The sequence below is a fragment of the Alexandromys fortis genome, unplaced genomic scaffold, assembly GCF_014885135.2.
Source record: "Alexandromys fortis isolate MF-2015 unplaced genomic scaffold, M_Fortis_MF-2015_v1.1 scaffold_212, whole genome shotgun sequence".
NCBI lineage: Eukaryota > Metazoa > Chordata > Mammalia > Rodentia > Cricetidae > Alexandromys > Alexandromys fortis.
Genome location: NW_026068091.1, coordinates 2501004 through 2521132, shown reverse-complemented (window position 1 = coordinate 2521132; position 20129 = coordinate 2501004). Strand labels below are relative to the sequence as shown.

The window sequence follows — 20129 nt, the reverse complement described above, 5'->3', positions numbered from 1 at the left end:
ACCTGTGGGGAGAAAGGGCACACCTGTGGGGAGGAAGGGTACACCTGTGGGGAGGAAGGGCACACCTGTGGGGAGGAAGGGCACACCTGTGGGGAGAAAGGGCACACCTCTGGGGAGAAAGGGCACACCTGTGAGGAGAAAGGACATACCTGTGTTCACTAAGAACAGGTATAACTGACCATTTATTTTTTCTTCATTCCAACCCTTTGAGAAAGCCATGTGGGCTACACAGGAGTTTCCTGGAGGCATCTAACTCAGCCCAGGTCACAAGTCCCAAGATTGGTGGCCTGTCTCCCTCAAGTCAGGGCTCCCAGGACCTCCTCCCTGACCTCTAAATAGCATAATTCTTCAATAAAAGGCAGAACTTGGTCCAGAGTCCAGGGCTATCCTGCTCAACACAGACCTGAGCCTCCCTAATATGATGCTATCAAGCTGGAGAGCACAGCCTGTGCCCCCTGAGTCTAGTTCAGTCCCCAATCATCAAAAATCAAAAAGAAAAGAAAGAAAAGAAAATTAATAGTGAAGAGCAGAAAGAAACAGATTTATTTCTTGTGACCACGTTGGGAAGAGGGACACAGAGATCCATAACTCCCCCAGGCTCGTCTTTGAGGTCCTAAAGTAAGATTAAAGTTTAAGTAGAGGCTAAAGATATCCACAGCTAAGCAGTCCTGGCCATGTGTGGTCCTGCCCACTACTGATCCATCCTCTCATCTTCTAAGGTCATCTGACAGGGTATTAGGGCTTGTGAACTCCCATCCCTGGCTACAAGCCAGCCTTTTCTATCTCCCAGTGTGAGATTCCTGGGGAAATTCCCACTTCTTTGGAGTTCATTGTTTCAATAATCTGATCGTAACACTCAGAGACATAACCGTCTCTCTAAATATCTTTATTCCTCTAACTTCTCCATCGGAGCTAGCACCTTCTACCTGTGTGAGCAAATCCCAAGGCTGACATCTTCCCACATCCTGAGTCATCCATCAGTGGCCAGTACCACACATCCTGATAAAAGAGAAGCTTTTAACATCCCTGCAGCAGTTCTTTTGTGGTATTACGGTGTGTCAGCAAGGCAACTTCCATCCTTTACTCCATTGGGATTACTCAGACGTTCAATCCTGTCAGTCTATAAAGAGTCACGTTACCCAAGCCTATGTCCCCCACTGTCCCCCTTCCCTCCCACCCCTCACCTATGTCCCCACTGTGTCCCCTTCCTTCCACCTCTCTATGTCCCCCACTGTGCCCCCTTCCCTCCCACCCCTCACCTATGTCCCCCACTGTCTCCTTCCCTCCTACCCCTCTATGTCCCCCACTGTCCCCCTTCCCTCCCACTCCTCTCATCCTTGTCACCAAACTACATGGCTGCAGGCTCTAGACCTTTCTATTGCCCTTTCTTCTGTGTTTTGGCACAGTCACTCAGCTCCCAGAGTCCTGCCCAGCTCTCCACTCCCGTAATACTGTTATGTCTTTTTCTCTCCTATACGTAACCCTTCACTAGACCTTCCAGATAGAGCCTCTGGTTTTGCCGTCTTTTCTCTCCTTATTCCCATTCAGTTTTCATTAATCTCAGGGAGCTATTTTTGTTTGTGGTCACATGAGTGCAGGTGCCTGCAGAGGCCAGAAGAGGGCATCGGATCCCCTAGAGCTGGCATTGTGATCAGTTGTGAGCTGCCATGTGGGTACTGAGGGCCAAATGTCAGTCCTCTGCAAGAGCAGCAAGTGCTCTTAACCACTGAGCCACCTCTCTGAACGCTTTGTGTCTATGAGATGGGGTCTCATGTAGGCCAGGCTGGCTTCCAACCTGCTATGTAACTGAGGCTTATCTTGATCATCCTGCCCTGCTGGGACTACAGCCATGACCCATGTCAAGCTTTCAACAGAGACTTCTGAACCAAGTCTTCAAACCCCACCCCAGCTTTCCCAGACAAGTGTTCACAATGTCTGTGGTCCACCTTTCATTTCTCAGAATGTTCCATTTTACAGAATGCCTGTTTGGTTTGGGTGTGCCATCTTTTCTTTGGCAATATTAAAATGTTAACTCCTTTTGTTTTGTTTCTGGGGCAGGGCTTCCTGTTGCCCAGACTGGACCTGAACACCTGACAAAGGCAATATTGACCTTGAACTGATCATCCTGCCTCCACTTCTGGAGGCGCGGTGACAGCTTGTGCCATGAACCTGGGTCTAAGTGTTTACTCCTAAACTGAATTTTAAGCTTTGTGTATATTCTTTTTCCTCTGCCTGCTTGTTTGTCTTTTGTTTTCTCCTCTTTACTGTCTCTTTCTTCAGAGCTTTCTGGAAATTCCTGCAGAGTTTCAACAGGTCACAAAGGGAAGGCAAACCATGCTGTGGGCTCTAGGCTGTCCAGGCAGGAGATGGCTCCATTCTCTCTCCTTGACAGCTCAGAGAAGGCTCTGTGAAGAAAGAGTCTGCCAGATTCAGGATTCTAGAGACTAGAAGTGGGTCTCATACCCAGGATCTGTCCTTGCTGCCTCAGCAGTGTGTGGAACACTAAGGGAGCTGCCTCTGAGGGGATGCTCTGAAAGACTCACCTCAGATTTTCCAAAGGGAGGCAAGTGAGAGAAAAGAAACAGGGTGCAGGCCCCTGACCTGCCCTTAGCCCCAGGAAGGTAGACTCCAGAAGTCCAGCTGAATCATGAAGCAGGCTTGTCCTATGCTATCCAGCCCCAATGTCTGTGCTACCTTTTGAGGCACCGGGTCTCTCTCTCTCTCTCTCTCTCTCTCTCTCTCTCTCTCTCTCTCTCTGCTTAGGGGTTCCAATGTCAAAATGGCCTGCTTCCTAGTCCTCCTGTCCTCACCAGCTTCTTCCCGTCTATGGAGTCACCCAATTGTTAGCCAACTTCCAACCACGAGCTGAGCACCCCTCAGCCTTGAGGAGTGAGGTCTTTACCTCATCCCCATGCTCTGTCCTTCACTCTCCCATGCTGTGGGACACTGGTCTTGTACCCTGTAAGATTTGTCAGTTGTATTGCTTTAATAAAACCCTGATTGGCCAGTAGTCAGGCAGGAAGTATAGGCGGGACAACGAGAACAGGAAACTTCTGAAAAGAGAAAAGAGTCAGTCTACAGTCTTCACCCAGACACAGAGGAAACAAGATAAAAATCGCTGATAAAAGGTACCAAGCCATGTGTCTGACACAGAGAAAAGTTATGGGTTAAAGTAGGATATAAGAGTTAATAAAAAAGCCTAAGCTAATAGGCCAACCAGTTTATGATTAATGTAGACTTCTGTGTGTTTCTTTGGGACTGAACAGTTGTGGGACCAGGCGGGACAGAAACCTCTGTCACCACTCCCCAAGCCCTGGGCTCTGCACCTTTTCAGGAGGAGTGGGGAAGGACACCACAGTTACCTTGGAACATCCGCCATTGGGAGCCCTCACCAGAGGCCAGAGGAGAGCACTCAATTCTGAGAGGCACTGATATAGGAAGTCCGTCTGTATATGTGTTGCTTTTATTGGTTAATGAATAAAGGAGCTTGATGGAGGAAGGTCATTGGTTAAATAAAGAAACTGCCTTGGCCCTGATAGGACAGAAAATTAGGTAGGCGGAGTAAACAGAACAGGAAGAAGAAGTGAGCTCAGACTCGATAGCTCTCTTCTCTGGGGCAGACATGATGAAGCTCCGACCCAGGATGGACATAGGATAGAATCTTCCTGGTAAGCGCACCTTGTGGTGCTACACACATTAATAGAAATGGGTAATCAAGATGTAAGAATTAGCCAGTAAGAAGCTAGAGCTAATGGGCCAGGCAGTGTTTAAATGAATACAATTTGTGTGTTGTTATTTCAGGGCATAAGCTAGCCAGGTGGCCGGGAGCCAAGCTGTGGGAAGAGGCCCGCAGCTCCTACTACAGGAGCTGGCTTGGCCTATGAAATAGCAGAGTAGAACTAGGTGGGGAAAATGAAACTGAATGTTGGGAGAAAGAAGACAGAGTCAGGAGAAACCATGCAACCATCACCATGGACAGACACACCAGAACCTTGCCAGTGAGCCACAGCCACATGGCGATACACAAATGAATAGAAATGGATTAATTCAGGATGTAAGAGTTATCTAGAAATATGCATAAGCTAATAGGCCAAGCAGCAATTTAATTGATACAGTTTTCTGAGTGATTATTTTGGGGTTCTGGGCAGCCGGGAACAAACAAGCGGCCTCCCACTACAAAGCACCTGTCTTCCTTCTGCCCAAAGGTCAGGGATGGGACTGAGGTTCCCAGAGCAGCCTGTTGACACTTTTTCCACATTCTCTATGCTCACCAACAGTCACCAGAGTCACATCTCAGGGAGATACTGAATTCCTGAGGCTAGCCCCATTTCTATTAGCCATAGTTTACGGTTATCATGGCTGTGATGAAACGCCATGGCCAAAGATAACCCGGAAGGAAAGGGTTTATTTGGCTTATGCTTCCACATTGTAGTCCACCATCAAAGGAAGTCAGGGCAGGAGCTCCACAGGAATCCTGGAGTCAGAACTGATGCGGAGGACAGGGAGAAGTGCTGCGTACTGGCTTGCTTCCCATGGCTTGCTCAGCCTTCTTTCTTATAGGACCCAGAACCAGCAGCCAGGGTTGGCACCACACACCGTGGGCTGGCCCTCCTACAGCTATCTCTGATTAAGAAATACCCTACAGGTTTGAACACCGGAAGCTCCTCAGTTGAGGCTCCCTCCTCTCTGATAACTATAGGTTACATCTTGGCATGACTACACCTTTTGTGTTCTCTTCTGAGACACAGATGACCTCTTTAGACACAGATGACCTCTGGGAGAGGAACCGATGCCTATGGTTGTTCCTGGAGGCTCTTACAGCAGAAGTTCAGAGAAAACCACTTTGAAGTCTCCATCTTTCAGCCAACGTCTGGGAGTAGCTTATCCTCACCCTCGCTCACATCAACAATCCAAGTCATCTGAGGCTAGACAGTGATAGGTGACCATATCCAACTGGTACAGGAACACAGTGGCTCAGAGGCTGGGGCAGGCCCGTCCTCTGCATGCGGCCCTTGTGCATCCATGAGGCGTGAGTGTGAGTTCAGGTCAAGAGCAAGTCTTGAGAAACGTATGTGCACATATACATATGTAGATAGATAGATAAATATAGACGCATCGACTTGGGCACGCTTGTTTTCTATGTAGCAAGTAGTTCTTTCTTTAGAGACGCCTAATGAATTATTTAAGGACGAAATGTCAGAATATCTGCAATTTATTTTAAAATACCTCTGCATTTAAAAAAAATGGAAGGAGTTAAAAATACAGAAGTGAGCGGAGCACCTGGTCTCTGAGCTCAGGTGACAAAGTCCCCGCATCCTGCTCGTCTGTGGTGATTAGACAGGTGACCTGCATTAGGGGATATTAGAGAAAAGGGCCTCAGAGTCTGCAACCTCCCAGCTGTCCACACAGCAGGACATCCTCCCTCCTCTCTCCTTCTCCCTCCCTCTTCCCTCCTCCCTCCCTCCCTACCTTCCTCTCTCCCCCCCCTCTCTGTCACCCTAGCTGGCCCAGAGCCCTCTAGGTAGACCAGGCTGCCCCCTCAAATTCACAGATGGCTGTCTGCCTCTGCTTCCCCAGTGCTAGGATAAAGGCGTGTGCAATCATGCCCAGTCCAGCTCTGCTCTTGCCTCCTGGGCAGTCCTGATGAACAATACGCCTGCACCTGCGGAGCTCCCTTCCAAAGCCTAGTGGTGCATCTCAGTGCAGCCCTGAACTAGCATTGCTCGCCAGACCACTGAAAAGACTGCACCACCCACAAAAGTTCCTAGGGGGGTTAAATCTCTTCTTTTAGCAAATTATGCACGAATATTAATAAGGGAAAAATACATCTGATTTTCTCACCTTCTGTTTTTTTTTTTTTTTTCAGCAAGTATTACTGATGCTTTAGCAAGGGAGACCAGGGGAACTAGTGATCCAGCCAGGCTTCCAGGGCAAAGCTTGCCCCAAGCACCAAACCTATCCCTGCTTTCTATCCCGTGCCTCTCACACCACCTTCACCTTTACTCTTTGCACTTGGGTTTCATTCTGGAACCCGTGTCCAGTCCATGCCTGAATGTGATCCGGTTGTAGCTGGATTTCATCTTCCTCTCTACCGTCTCCTTCCTTCTCCTCCACATCTTTCCTCCCCAGTCCCCCGCCTGTCGGGTATTACGGAACCAGTAGTGTGTGATAGAATTTGTAACACGAGCCACTGTTCACATGCCTGTCCTCCCTGACAGCCTGCCTGTCTTTCTAGGGTGGATGGATAAGCCCAGAACCCAGATATTGGTGGGGAAAGTTGAGTAAGACCACAGCTCCCCTCCACCAAACTTGCTTGGGGTTGAGAGGGGAAGCCAGGCAAGGAGGTGACAGAGAACACAGGCGTTTCCTGAGGCTGCCAAGGAGAAGCAGAACCGAGGCATCTCAGGGCCAAGGGAGCTCCAAACACATGGAGGGAAAGCCTCCTGACCTCCCCTTGCTTTCACCTCTTCTTCAGAGAACACTCCCAGGCCTCCCATGTTCTCCAACAAGATCTTGAGCCTGTCTCAATTCCTCCTCAAGTGTACTCAGGGGTCCTGAGAAGCCAGGCCCAACTCCCAGGGACCACATCACTCCCTCGGCCCCTCACTCCTCACTCAAGCACTCAAGAAGAAGGGTTGCCTGGCGGGAACCTCTTTTCTATTGCTTTGTCTGGCCTGTGTGGGCACTGGACAACAGGTACAGACTGGGGAGGATGGGCCAGCAAGAGAGGAGGCGGTACAGCAAGCAGAGCGAGCAGGTTATTCTGCTCTGGGCAGCCTGCCTATAGCTTGAAGCCTGAGGAGACACAGCTAAGCCCAAGAACCAAGAGTGAGCTGCTGTGGTCAGTGTTCTATGCACAAGGGAAAATGGGCAAGTCCCCACAACTAGGCCCACCCCAGTCCCAAGCACACAGCAGGCAGCACACAACAAGAGTTCATGACTCCCCCAGGAACTGCAGACATGGGCTGACTCTCTGCTCTGCTGAGTTCCAAGGGATGAACTTGGGCACACCAACAGGGAATTCGGGGCTCCTTACAATCATCAGTATGTTGAGAATTATCCCTAGGTGTTCCCTGAAGCAATGAGAGGAATATTGCTTACTTCACCCTGGCCTTACATCCAGGTATCTCCCTTCAGAGTGCCAGGGGCCAGGGACCAGGCCAGAGGAAGGTTCCACATGAAAAACAGTCCTTTTGTGTGTAAGGGGAGGGTGATGGCTATTCTCGGTTGTCAACTTGAATTAGCTAAGATTCAAAGATGAAGGGATTTTTGCTTAATTTGAAGTAGGTGGAGTCACTTCTGGTCTGGATCTTGAGGAGGGAAGAAATGCCTCTACCCTGGGCCACACCTTCTGCTTGAGGCCTATTGAAGGGCATGGAGGAAGGAAGATTTTATTCTTTCCCTGCTTGCTCTCACTGGCAATTCCATTCCTTCACTGGCCTTAGAGCCTGCTTCTTCTGCACTGCAGCATCTACTGGAGACCAGCTGAGAAATCCAGCCTCAGAGAGTGCAACTCCTGGACTCTTAGACTTTCTGTTCTCAGCCAGTCACTGTTTGATTACCTGGGCCATAGCCTTCAAACCATCCTAACAAACCCCTTTCTATAGATAGAAAGATTCTGTCTATAAGCTCTTATAACTCTAGAAACCTCTGACTAATACAGGGAGGGTGCATGTTTATGTACATGCAGGAACACATGTGGATGCACATGTGAGTGTGCACGAGGAGGCCAGAAGCCAAGCTCAAGTGTTCTTACTCAGGAGCCATCCACCTTGGTTCTCTCTTTTCTTTTCTGCATGTGTATGCGTGTGCATATATGTTTGAATATATATGTGTGCATATGTGCAGACAAGTGTGAGTACGTGCATGTGTACATGTGAAAGTGGAAACCCAAAATCAACATTGGAGGCCTTCCTCATCATCCTCCACTTTATTCATTGAGGCAGGGTCTCTAGATTGAACCTAGACCTCACCAATTCTGCTGTCTAGCTAGGCAGCTTGCCCTAGAAAGCCCCTGTCTACCCCTCCTCAGAAGGGTAACTTCACCACGCCTGGCTTTTCATGTGGATGCTGGGGATTGAACTCAGGTCCTCACGGTTGCATAACAAGCCCTTTACCTGAGCCATCTCCTCGGTCCTCTGAAAAACAATGCATACATATGTCAAAAGATACCACAGAAGATATTTTTAAATAGTAGTAATTATGATACACAAAGATGACTATCCAAAATACAAAGGGGACTTTGGGGTTGATAAGTAAGAGGCGACAACTGAATAGAAGGAGCAGAACAATGGAAGCTGCCGCCCAGAGAAACGTCCACAGGAAGGTGACATATGAAAGGTGAGATCAACTCTATCAGTAAATGGGAGCTGCAAATTAAAAACAACAATGGGCAGATCTTTTGTAGCCATCAAATTGATAACAACTTAAAAGCCAGGCTATTCCCAGCGGCGATGGTGGTTGTGAGGAAATTCAGTCGCAAAAGCTGAAGGAATTCACGCATCCTTAGGAAAACAGTTTAGCCAGATTTATCAAACTATTACATGTACATCCACTTCCTGCTGACAATTCCACTTCTGGTAACTACAAAGGAGGACAAATGATGTGTGTACCAAGAGAAAGACATAAAAAGCTATCACTACAGCCCAAAGTCATGCTGCTGTCTGAGGGCCATGCTGCCACTGGAGGCCGTAGGTGACCTGCCGCCTGAGGTCACGGTGATGTTCAGGTCTCTGCTTCCACCAAGGACCATGTCTGAGGTCTGCGCTGACCACCGAAGGCCCTGCGGGTGTCCGTGGTCTGTGATGCAGCCTAAAGCCTTGTTGATGTCCGAAAGTTGTATTGACACCAAGGGCTATTGATGTGAGTTGCCTGAGCTGCCACCTGAGGGCAGTTGACGACCTAGGCAGATGCAGCGCAGAGGGCTGTGCTGATGTCTGTGGTCTGTACTGTCACCGGAGACCACGCTGAGGTCAGTGGCACATGCTGACACTGGAGACCATGTGGATGTCTGTGGTCCACACTGTCACCAGATCCTGTAGAAGTCCATGATCCGTACTCCTGATGACTGTAAAGGGCAAGGAAGTTACTTTTGTCATGGTATTGATGACTGCTGACTCACTGTTGAGAAAGAGGGACACAGAAGGCTTCTGTGACAATGCCTATGCCCACCCCCTGAAAAAGTAACACCCGAGATAGAAAGTCATGGAAAAGAACTCTTAAGATTGTGGTAAAGATGCTGAAGTGTAGCTCTCCACAGCTGATGGCTTCTGGTGGCTTCTGGTGGGGACACAGGTGGGGAAGGACTTGGTTTTCTCTAAGGGACTGACCACCATGCACAAAAGACAAGATGAGATTTATCACTGAAGATGCAAATTAAAAACAACATTGAGAGGATCATTTTGTAACCATCAAATTCATAACAATTTAAGATTGGCTGTTCCCAGCAGTGATAGCGGTTGTGAGAAAATTCAGTCTCAAAAGCTGTTGGTTGACCGTGGGAAAAAAAAAAAAAGGACTTATGTTTTGTCTTCCTTCCTTTCATTTTCTTCTTCTTTTGGGGGATCCCAAAAGTGGGGGTGGACCTGGGAGTACTGGGAATTAAGGATGCTCAGAGTTCATGATGTGAAGTTCTCGAAATCAATAAAATTAGTATGGGAAAAAGAAAATGTTTGTTATGGCTTTGTAGACAGTGGTCATGCTTAGAAACCAATCAAATGGACACAAATGGAGGAGGAGCTGATAAACGAGGCCACATCTGCGTCACAGGGTGCCATGTGGAGGTGTGTGCACTACAGCTGTGGATTCGCAGGGTGTCACGTGGTTCTGTATGCACCAGCAAGCATGCAGTCACAGTTGTCATGTGGATCTGTGTGCACTAGCACACGTGCAGTCACAGTTGGCATGTGGGTCTCTGTGCACTAGCAGGCACGCATTACATCACCAGGACATAATTGATTTTCAGAAAAACATATATTGCATGTCCGTTAAATTGAAGATGAAAGTCAGACAGTGGTGGCACACGCCTTTCATCCCAGCACTCAGGAGGCAGAGACAGGTGGATCTCTGTGAAGGGAACCTGGGACCTCTGAGCACTGTCTTTGAACTGTCTGTGTGCTTGTAATTATTTAAAGTTTAAAGGTCAGGGTTGGCGAGATGGCTCAGTGGGTAACAGCCCTTGCCACCAAGGCTGACAACCTGGGTTCCATCCCCAGGACCCACACGGTGGAAGGAGAGAACTGACTCCCACAGCCCGTCCTCTGACCTCCACATGCACATTGTGGCACGTGTGCACAAATAAACAAATGCAATAAACGGCTTTTAAACTGAAGTTCTATGGAGAAGTGGGGGCAGTCTGGCTTGTTTCTTTTGGACTATTAGACAGCTGCTATGAGCCGTTATTTATGGGCTTTTATGTGGGCACAAATTCTAATTTTTCTGGCAGACACGTGAACAACCTCGAGGGATCGTTTTGTCTGTATTCTCCACGATTAAAACACGACTCTTGCTCTGAACCAGATGGCTGAACCTCGGTGACTCCTCTGAAAGCCCGTGGTTAGGTGTGGGTCAGTGCAGACTTGGAGCAGAGGCATTCCGGAAGCAGGAACAGGTAGATCTCTGAGAAATTGAGAATAGCTGGTCTATATATGGATTTCCAGGCCAACCAGGACTACGCAGTGAGAACTATCCTTAAAAGAAGAAAGCTTATTGGAGGTAACAACCCTGGTGTTAGGTGGGCTACCACATAGCCCTAGGGTGTTCTGCACCCTGATCACAGAACTTTCACATCCCTTGTCTGACAATGGCGATGTCATTCGTGCCCACTAGGAGGCAGCAGAGGACGGAGAATGGTTCCCAGCGCTAAAATGGAGCTGACACCAAGCAGGGATCTCTGCACCTTGCTGTTAGAAAAGGGAGGTTGGCTCATCTGCTCCCTGACACCGAGGTTGCAGAAGCACCCTCCTCCCCCGCCCATCCTTTTACCCAAGCACCTTGCTTGTCAGAACTTCAGGGATGAAGTTACCCCGGAAGCCCAAATCTCCGTTGAGTTACTCTGATGCCAAACACCTGGCACCTGGCAGAAACCCATAAACCTGTACCTGCGCCCCCTGTCGCCCTGGAACAGCTCTGCATCTGGTATGGACTTCTGAGCAGTGTCCCTCCTTGCAGCTAGGGGGCGGTGTGAGACCACCTGGCGGCTTCCAGCATCCAGTCTGAAACCCGCACCACAAAAAGCCTGGATGTCACTTTACAGAGTGCGCATACACACACACACACACACACACACACACACACACACACACACACACACACACACACAGCTGTCTCGCAGTCCGGAACAGTCCCAGGGTAAGGCTGGCAGGAGTTATGCGGTATAAACACTAGACACCCTCAGAAATAGGGGTCCTAGGGACCTCAACGGCCGGATTCTGAGGGTGGCCTATTTCTTAGAGATCCTACCTACTGTCCAGTTCCAGACTGTTTTTCAAACTTGTATTGTCGGGAGTGGAGGACATCAACTGGCCTACATGTCCAACATTCTCCAGTTGAAACAGGGCAATTTAAAACTCATAACCCTGAAGAACCAAGATAACTTAGTTAAATCCCCTTGGTCTTTGTGGACCATTTTTAAAGAACATAAATCAAATGATGACAGTCCTTCCCACCTGATTCATGGTCCAAGGCCCCCCCAGCAGGGCTTACAAAACTCCACACCATCATCTGGGCCCACCTGACCATCTGTTGACCTCTGCCCCACAGCCTCCCTGATCCAGATCAGACCCCTCCCACATGTGACTCTGCATTTGGGGTCCTCTCTGCCACCCACACTGTCCCTCCAGAAGTCGGCCTCCTCCTCCTCCCCCATGCGGTCCTGGGCAAGCACTGTCTCTTTCTAGCAGGAAGATGCTCTACCTGGAGCCACACATTTGTATCACCCGACTGCTGTCTTTCTACCCAGGAAAAGCATAAGCACCCCACCCACAACCGCTATCATTACATCGCTGGACATTTGGAAGAAATTCACCGTCTGTGGAATGAATGCATGACCAAGCAAATGTGGACACGCAAGGGCTCTGCTGGTGTTGGCCCTTTGGCATTTAATTCAATATGTACTGGGGTGCACCTGGCTGTACCCACTGTGCAGAAAGCCACGTCGTGTCTTATTGTCCGGAGAGTGGAGAAGGAATCTGACGCAGGCCCAGGCACAGGTGCCATCCAGCCCAGGACGCCTTCTGCCCTTCTCAGTGCCAGTGGACATCACGCCAACCAGGAACACAGCTCCTGGTCACCATGGAGATGTTTCCAAGACAGGGTGACCCTCTCACCCATTCATTTTTCTTGACTTACATCTCCCATTGTAGGAAATTGGAGGTTCCCGCCCCCACTTTCCTCTGGGAACAAGAGTAGCCTGGAAATTTCTTGTCTGCTCCAGTTCTGGGGCAGCCTGGGTTCCGGAGGAGATCATCCCACCAGGATCACCCAGCTGGGCACAGGGAGGCATTGTAAGAGCAAGTCCTTCCCTGGTGCACACAGGGAGCAGAGAGATGGGGGAGGTGACAGTACCCAAGTTACTTGGGGGAGATGAGGAGTCTGATATGCCCAGGCTAGAGTCGTGAGGCAAATGGATGGCAAAGGGCAGCCATCTCCAGAATGCTTCACTGAGGTCTCCTCAGGGACACCCACCCCTCTCCCACTCCAGAGCCCAGTTTTGTGCCCAGGAGTAACAAGTGTGAAATTGCACATGAGTGAGGGTTTGAATACTCAGGAGGAGGCTGGGTGCAGGGTTTTCACGATTTGCACAAAAAGCACTAAGACAGGACGGTTTAAACTAAGAGTGAGGGGTGGCACACGCATTTAATCCCAACACTGGGAAACAGACAGATTACTGTGAGTTCAAGGCTAGCCTGGTCTATATAGTACGTTCCAACATAGCCAGGCCTACAAAGGAAGACCCTGGAGGGAGAAGGAGAGGTTGGAGAGAGAGACAGACACAAAGAGATAAAGGACAGAAAGAACGTACGTGTTAAGAATCTCGGGGAAGGGGTCGTCTTGTCTGTTTCTGGGCACAGGAAGCTCAGGGTTGAAGAGCCTTAAACCCCCTTCTTACAATCTACATGGAACTTTTCTCTCCTCCCTCTTTCCTCCCTTCCTCCCTCCCTACTTCTCTCTCTCTCCCTCCCTCCCCCTCCCCCCCACAGTCTCCTGGGACCGTCTTTCACATCCACTCCCCTTTCCTCCTTGATTTATGCGGCAGAGTGGAACGACCTTCCCTGACCTCATTTTTATGTCGGTGTGAGCACACCCGGAGCCCTCACCGCACATTCCGGAGGAAGAAGCTCGCGACACACTCACACACGCACACTCTGAGTCACGGTGCACACCCGAGACTCGGGCTCCTGGACCCTCCCCCGGGCCTCGAGTTCTCTCCAGCTCTAGCGTCACCGTGGACCTGGGCTGTAGCCGCTCAAAGAATAGAAACTCATTAGCATCTTGCTTTGAATATCATTTGCATTTTATTCCTCTTCTGTCAAAACGCTCAGAACCCTTCCCCAGCCATCACTTCTTTTCTACAGCTCGAGAGTCCTGGGCCCCCATCTCCAGCCTTTCCCTGGGGGCCCCACCCTTGCCGTCTGTTCCTCCACTCCGTCCATCCTCAGGTGGCCACCGCCCCCATCAAAAGGGCTGATGTATAAATAGATCTCTCACCAATTCCAGGCTCTGCCCTAAATGATGCTATTATAAAGCCTTACATCCACTGAGCAAAGCGCTACGCGAGAGCCCTTTGAGCGAGGAAACTGAGTCACAAAGGTCTTACAGGTATTAGAACTAAAATTCAGAATCAACGAACTTAAATCCCAGAAAACAGGTCGTCAAAATCAAAAGGTTTGCCACTTGACTGCCCGGCCTCGTGCAAGGTCAAATCTTAAGGCAACTACAGTATAAGGTCTGTTTGCCCACAAGTAACAACGTCATCCTCTGGCCAGCCACGAACCCTCCCCCAGCCCAGCCGCAGTGGGTGAGGGGACCAAAGCCCATTCCCAGCTCCCCTTTTAGTCCGACTGGCCCCAGTCCTGACCCCTTTCCCAAGCTTAGGATCAGCCGGGTCCCGTCGCCTCGCTCACGGGGTCGTCTGTCCGCACCGGCTAGTTAAGAAAAATAAACACCGTTCCAAACCAAGGCCATTCCTTTCAAGCCGATCCCCGCCGCCTGCCAGAGAAATGCAAACAGCAGGGGAAACGGCCGGAGCCTGCCCCGGCCCCCGCGCACGAGCTGCGGGTGGGAGGGCCAGGCCGGGTAACCTGAGCCTCCACGCCGGCTCCCCGCGAGCTGCCCTCCGCCTGCCCCTTCGCCCCTGACCCCTACGGCGGCGACGCACTCGCACTCTGAGCCCCCCCCCCAACACACACACACTCACACACACACGAAACCCAGGGCAGCACAACTAGACGTCCAGAGCTGTCCTTTTCCCCCAGAGCCATCAGCATGAGGGATCCCTCATCCCCCATCACCGTGGGTCATCCGAGAGCAGCACCCAGTGCTCACCAGCTCTCAGTGCTAGGAGTCATTAAACCCCAAAGAGGGAAGGGCACGTTGGGGGGGGGTGTGACAGGAAGCCTAATAGATCAAGGTTGGGGACCGCTTCTACACGTATTCACGTATCATCTAGCAATGGGGAAAGACATCGAGTTCCCACGCGGGAAAAACCTGGCACAGCCTGACCACGGTGGGCCCGACAAGGGCAAAAGGTTAGCATATAACCGGGAGGGAGTATGCAACCAGGCTCGCTGTGAGCATGATTTGCTAAAGATTTTAAGACTTCAAGGGGAAGATGTCCCCAGGCGGCTCCGAATTCTGCTGGGAGGTAGGAAACGTAGCCACCGAGGACGTGACAGCGCCACCCTCGCTTTGGAATGGTTCTAGAGAGGCCAGTAGCTGTGTGTGCCGTTGAAAATCTGAAATCTTGGCAAGATGAAGCCACCTACTCCAGGAGTCGCTGCGCTCAGTGACCTAGCGGTCTCCTTCGCCTGCCGCACCCTGGGATTCCCCCAAGATTTCATTCCCCTAAGGGCTACTACCGTCGGAGTTCTGCGGAGCCTCGAGGCCTAGCGAATTTTGGGGAGGGTCGGCGGTGCGCCCGCATCCTTCGAATTCCTTCTCAGAGAAGGTGGGCCGAACTGACCTAGAAATTAGGTGTAAACCTTTGCCTCACTTCCACTCCCCATATTCTGCACCTGGCGTCTGACCACCCACCCTAAGTACCTCTCCCAGCAGGGACTTTCTTCTCTCCCAGTTCCCGAGACGTCGTGCGTGCACAGGCGCGCACACGCATTCCTGAACATTTTAGCTCGCCCCCTGGTGATCTGTGCACCTGCGTTACTAAGGAGCGCGTCTGGCTGACTGTATTACTCGGACTCCTCGGTAGTACCGATCCTTGACTCCCCTTCTCCCCCGCCCCCTGTATTCTTTGGACCTGAACACCAGTACTCGTTAAGTGTACGGGCCGCCCGCTTGCGGGCACACACCTTTCCCTCACAGACGTGTCCAGCGTTTTAGAGATCCCCTTCTTTATACTTTGGTTAAGAGAACAGATGTGAGCCCGGGAGAATTCTTTTCCTAAGTTTTTAGGGAGTTTCTCTACTAGTGTAGTAAAGGGGCAAGTAGACATTTTTTCCAGAGTCCGGGGTCACTCAGCTTCCTGAGACTATTTCTTTCGCCCCCGAGGCCGAGCAAGCCCACCAGAATCTATTCATTTCGGATCAAAAGCACCACTTTGGACGCGGACAATAAATCTGTACCCCTCCAGTCCTCCCGACCGCTGCTCGTCCTGAACCCTGCGGTGTAGACGCCCTTTAAAAGAGCCCCTGGTGGGATCAGATTTGAAACTCCACCTTGGGGTTCCGGGTCCAGCAGCGTTTGACCGGTCAGACCCTCGATGCCTCTCCTCCAAGTCCGGTTTCCCTTCAGTCACCCAACCCCCTGCCCTAGCGCTCAATCCCCGAGAGAGGACGCCGCTGACAGTTAAATTGCAATGTAGGCCGAGCTGGGGGTTGAAAAGGGACCGCGTGTCTTTAACCGGCCGCGCAGACAAAGCGTCTATCCTCCAAGCAAGAGAAGCTGGGCGCAGCCTCGCACAGACCTGTCAGCGTGTCTCCCGCGGTTGGGAGAGAGTTTGCGAAGTCATAATTATATCTCTTAACCTGTCTTGCTCTCTGTAGAAGAAGGTCCCATTATATTGAAATGAGATTATTAGCCATCAAATACTTTCTTTCTCAGGAGTTTTTTTTTCCTTTTTTTTTTTTTTAAATTCAAATACCTTAACGACTTGGCAATTGCATTTTCATCAGATTTAGTTGGCGCCCTAGCCCGGTGCGGGAGTCAGGGCAGGAAATCAGCTGGGTGGGGAGCGACGAGGGGTTCGCAGAAAAAAGCAACTCCTCTTAACATCCTTTCTCACTTCTATTTCACCGGGTGGGGACATCTTGGCCCAGGCAGAGGACAGTGAGATAAGAGAAATTGCGCAGACGGGGGAATGTCTTCCATTTCACCCCAGCCCTCCGGCTCCAATCATTTCTTTGCAAACGGATTGGATTTTTCGGTCGGGGCGGACCTAGACGCCGCCAGGACACAGATCAGGCAGCGGAAATTTGATGGCTGGCAGAATAGGAGCGGGGTCTAGGGCACCAGGGGAGGACTAAGGCTGGAGCCGGCTGCCCTGCGCTTGGCTGTTCAGCTGGAGGCTGGCTCAATGGTCCGACCAGTTTCCCCGTGGATGGAATTTCAGTGTGTAATAAAGAAGCTTTTCCCGCTACGCCCAAGGTCTGTCTGGTTTTCGCAAAGATTGTGAGTCCCTTGAGGGAAAAGCCCATCTTGTTTCCAGACCCTGAAAGTCGTGTCCCTTACTGCCAGCAGAGCGGACCTCCCCTCCCTGGGCTGGGGGCCTGCAGGAGGACAACCAGGAGAGGTGGAAGATTTTTCCAGACGGTAATTGTAAAGCCCCGGTTTGGGGGGCTGGGAAGGGAGAACCAGGCTCTTGTTTTCCTTGGCTGCAACCCGGACCCACCCAAGGAAAACTTAGGGGGCAAAACAGCCACCAGCCCTACCTCCCCCTCCACTCCACACTCAGTACTGCTGCTCTTCTTTGGTACTGGCCTTCCAGTCCAGCTGCAAATGGCACAGGATTTTTTTTCTCCACGAACACGGGTCCCCAAGAAGGAGAATTTAGGGACAGACATCTGGCTTCCGGGCCAGATTAAGAAATCCTGGGTCTTTGAGCAGCACCCCCTGATCTCTGAACCTTGCGCCTTTCTGTGTCAGTTCTCTTAATTTCTGACATCATTTTCCTGTAATGAAACGTCATAGGTCAGGCATACTCATCTGGAATATTCTAGAGAGAGTGAATCAATCCTCTTTTCTTGTCTCTACAGGAGGAGGGAATGCTCACCAACTGTGGCTTTAAAAGCTTCTAGATACACAAGCTCTCTCTAGCTCTCTCTCTCTCTCTCTCTCTCTCTCTCTCTCTCTCTCTCTCTGTGTGTGTGTGTATACATGTATGTCTGTGCATTTGTACAGTGGCTGGTGAGGACAAAGAACACTGGATGTTCTGGAGCTGGAATTCGAGTTCTGAGCTACCCTGTGGATGCTGGGAATTGAACCATGGTCTTCTGGAAGAGCAGCCAGTGCTCTGAACTATGGATCTACATACAGCTAAAAGTAACGCCTACAGTGGTGGGGTCTTGCCTTCTCCCAGGGTCTGAGCTGACAGACTCTGACACTGTCTGAGTTGTACAGAACAGAGGAGAAGGGGTTGTGGCTGTTAATTTAAATACCTAAGAAAGGAAAATGGGGTTCTGTGGAAAGTTTTTAAAACAAGGACACTGAACTTGACAGAATGTCTCTGTAGGGCTCACATCATTCCCATTCCTAAGTCAGGCTCTATAGCCACAGTAATTTCAAAAAGGGGAACCTCTACATTAGCTATCCAGTTCCCTTGCCCCAGTAACTGCTCTAAATTCTATGAATGGAAAGGAAGAACCGAAGCAAAATAAATACAAGAGATGCCCCTGGACCAGAGAGGGAAGACAAATTATGGGGTCAACATGAGGGCGCTTGCTGCCGAGACTGAACGCTTAAATGACACCCCAGGACCTAGATGGTAGAAGGAGAAAACCAGCTCCTGGAAGTCATCCTCTGACTTCCACATACTCTCCAGAGCACATACACACATGCATAATCACAAACATGTATGTGTACACATGCACACACATGCACAAATCTACACACATGACATAAATATAAAAGGCAAAACATGGGACTAGGGCTGGAGAAATGACTCCACAGTTAAGAACACCTGCAGCTTTTGCTAAGGACCCAAGTTCAGGTCCCAGCACCCACACGGGGCTGTTCACAACTCCAGTTCCAGAGGATCTGGTGCCCTCTTGTGGCCTCTGCTGGCACCTGCACAAGTACGCTGCACATATATAGAAGTACGCACACACACATACACGTACAAACATTTAAATCATTTACAAATTTAAAACTATGCAAAATAAAAAGTTTAAACCATTCCCAAAGCTATACAGTGGTGCCGGATGCATACTTAGCACCTTCGTGGGTTGGGTGCTCACTGTAAACAGTCTCCATTTCACAAGAAGCTTTCACACAGAAGAAACTCCTATGAAGAGAAGGTTCAGCAGTTAAGACTGCTTGCTGTCTTTCCAAATATTGAGTTTACTTCTAAGAACCTTTGTCTGGATGGCTCACAACTCCCTGAACTCCAGCGCCACAGGACCCAACACCCTTTTCTAAATCCAATACATGCACATGCCCCACACACCCACACACCCACACACCCACACACCCACACACCCACACACCCACACACCCACACACCCACACACCCACACACCCACACACCCACACACCCACACACCCACACACATGCCCCCACTCACATACACATACACATGATTAAAAATAAAACACATATTTTAAAAATATTTCGGAATGTAGGTTAGTCACTATGACACAAGCCTGGAACCCCAGTACGTGAGTGTCAAAGGCAGAGGGTTTCGAGCTTAAGGCCAGCCTGGGCTATGTAGAGAAACCTTGTCTCCAAAACCAAAGATTTCAACTGTGAAATGAGGGGCACAAACATTCAAATAAGAACAAATGAATTAAGTGGGAAACAGGGAAAAGATTTTTTAAAAATTCATTTATTTTTTTATTTTATGTATATGGATTTTTACATGTATATCTGCGTACCATGCCTAGAGCCTGAAGATGCCAGAAGGCATTGGATCCCCTGGACTGGAGTTACAGACAGTTGGGAATCACCATGTGGATACTAGGAACTGAACCAAGGTCCTCTTTCTTTTCTTTTTTTTTTTTTTTTTAAATATGGAACGCTTCACGAATTTGCGCAGGGGCCATGCTAATCTTCTCTGTATCGTTCCAATTTTAGTATATGTGCTGCCGAAGCGAGCACCCAAGGTCCTCTTTCAAGAGTAGAAAGTGTCTTAACCACTGAGCAGTCTCTCTAAGATGAGAAAAAAATGCTATAGCTTGTGACCATGGTTCCACATATCTGTGAAGGATCTAGAAGTCCCCAAACTGCATGTGACTTTTAACTTAATAAAGGTTGCTTAATTTCAAACAGGAAAGATATGAAGCTGGAGAGGTGACTCAGTCAAGAGCCCTGGCTGCTTTTTCAAAGGACCTGGGTCTGATTCCTAGCACACACATAGAGGCTCATAACTTTTTATAACACCAGTTCCAGGGGATCCTTCGCCCTCTTCTGATGTCTGCAATTACTGCATTCGCATGGTTCACAGGCATGCATGATAAACACACATGCACACAATAATAAAATTTTAAAAGAAAATTAATGAAGGGCAGGTGGTGCTGGGGTTATCCTCATCCAGCCTATAACCACAGTTTAGATTTTTTTTTATTTTTTATTTTTATTTATTTATTTATTTATTTATTTTTTTGGTTTTTCGAGACAGGGTTTCTCTGTGGCTTTGGAGCCTGTCCTGGAACTAGCTCTGTAGACCAGGCTGGTCTCGAACTCACAGAGATCTGCCTGCCTCTGCCTCCCGAGTGCTGGGATTAAAGGCGTGCGCCACCAC

The 20129-nt window shown here is 49.7% G+C and overlaps 1 pseudogene; it reads right to left on the bottom strand.

Moving 5' to 3' along the window:
• Window positions 1–19392: 19392 nt before the first annotated feature.
• On the bottom strand, window positions 19393–19486 carry LOC126488970 (uncharacterized; annotated as a pseudogene).
• Window positions 19487–20129: the final 643 nt, after the last annotated feature.